This window comes from Pleuronectes platessa, chromosome 3 (genome assembly GCF_947347685.1).
Source record: "Pleuronectes platessa chromosome 3, fPlePla1.1, whole genome shotgun sequence".
NCBI classification, from domain to species: Eukaryota; Metazoa; Chordata; class Actinopteri; order Pleuronectiformes; family Pleuronectidae; genus Pleuronectes; species Pleuronectes platessa.
This window is the reverse complement of record NC_070628.1, coordinates 28,689,289-28,691,087: the sequence shown is the minus strand read 5'-3', so window position 1 is coordinate 28,691,087 and position 1,799 is coordinate 28,689,289. Positions and strand designations below refer to the sequence as shown.

General features: G+C 43.0%; 1 long non-coding RNA gene across 1 annotated transcript; it reads right to left on the bottom strand.

Moving 5' to 3' along the window:
- Positions 1 to 936: 936 nt before the first annotated feature.
- Positions 937 to 1,446, bottom strand: LOC128436611 (uncharacterized). Its single transcript, XR_008338095.1, has 3 exons — positions 1,371 to 1,446; positions 1,081 to 1,212; positions 937 to 994 (listed from the first exon to the last, which is right to left on the bottom strand). It is a non-coding gene; the product is annotated as an uncharacterized LOC128436611 (long non-coding RNA).
- Between the last annotated feature and the right edge of the window lie 353 nt (positions 1,447 to 1,799).

Genomic DNA, 1,799 nt, shown 5'->3' with positions numbered 1-1,799 from the left:
GAGTAACTGGGCTGTGTCGCGGACATCACAGCCCTCATTCAGAGCCAACGAGAAAAAGTCAAAATCGACCACTTTCTTTAGCGGCTGAAGCTCGAGATTTCCCGCGATGTCCTCGATCCTTCTCGTTACGTTCTGTCCGTAAGAGTCTCTCCGTGCTTTGTCTCGTAATGGCGGTTCAAATTGTAATCCTTAAAAACAGCGATCTTTTCTCCACAAAATAAGCACACGGCTTTCCCTTTGACTTCAGTAAATAAATACTTAGCAGTCCATGTCTCGTTAAAAACTCTGTCTTCTCTTAACGTGGGCTGACATTTTTGCAGACTAATAGCTGAACTCACATCTCTTCTTAACTCCGTTCGCCAACACATCATCTGCTCGCGGCATTCAGGATGTACGTCAGGTAAATGTTAAAAAAAGAAACCTTCAAAATAAAAGAAATGTTGTTGTATTCGCTGCATGATGTTCACTTATTTAAGTGTGATTCCTAATATTCCGTTGACCTCACGCGGGCCGGTCACAGACAGCCAAAGGGCCGGATGCGGCCCGGGGGCCGTCCAGACCAGCCCACTACATTATCAGCGGACACCACATAGAAGTCCACAAATCTTGCGGCGTCTTCTCTCATGCATACTACTGTTACCACCTAGCTCAAAGATGGCAACAAAAAGGGAGGCCACACACAAACCTCTCAAGCCAAAAGTAAATTTATTTAACTCCAAATCAAGATAGCTCTAACTACGTAGTGGGATGTGTCAAATATGTTACGCGTCAGTGGTGTTAACAGTGTTTGGATGTGTGAAAATAAGGTGTGATGTATGTTGTAAGGTGCAGAAGCAAAGAAAAACAAAGGCTGAGGGCCCCATGCCCCTGGAAGCAGCCTTTAGATCTGCAGCTGAAACCCAGCCCAAAAGGGCAGGCCCAGGGTAACGCCCCTGCCAGCTCTACCTGTGTCTGGAAAACAACTCCTCAGGCTCTCACATGTCAAGTGGTCAACCTGAGAAGGACATGGATACATTATAATGTCTCTAATCATCACAAATTAAGTATGATTTCATAAAACATGAAAAATGATAAACTCACCAGACTAGAGGAGACTCAACAGACAAACTTTGGTACAGTGAAGGCAGAGAGTGGAGGCAGACAGAGAGCAAGTCCTCGAACATGGACAGAGGGTGAACAACTCCTCAGGCTCTCACATGTCAAGTGGTCAACCTGAGAAGGACATGGATACATTATAATGTCTGAAAAATAAAGAAAATGTTTTCCTCTGTTGAGAACTTTTTGGATGTGTGTTTCTTTTAAAACCTTTTGAAAATTATTATAATTATGAAGTGTGAATTTATACATAAAAAAATACATTATAAACGTACCAAATTCTAACAGTGGTCCCAAATGTCCACATATAAAACAGAGGGAGAACGACTCCTCAAATATATCACAACAACCTGTAATGGAGAATAATTGATCATTTAGTGTACATGATCACACCATTAAGGATCAACACATAAGCACTCTCATCTCTATTTACAGCTCAGAAAGTTGACTGTTGCAGCTCTTAGCTAGCTTAGCTGAATCATCTGAACAATAATAACCTATAATATCACAATTTGGCATATTAAAACAAAATCAAAAACCTTTTCTACTTTGTTTTGGACATGTTTAAAAAATGTAGCCTAGCCAGCCCCAGGCCATGTCTGCCTCCACTCGCTCATCATTGTCGAGTCCTCCTCACTCGTCTCCCGGCGCACCTGCTGCTGCTGGGCTGGTGAACCCGGCACCAAACAGGTCCGTCAGTTTGG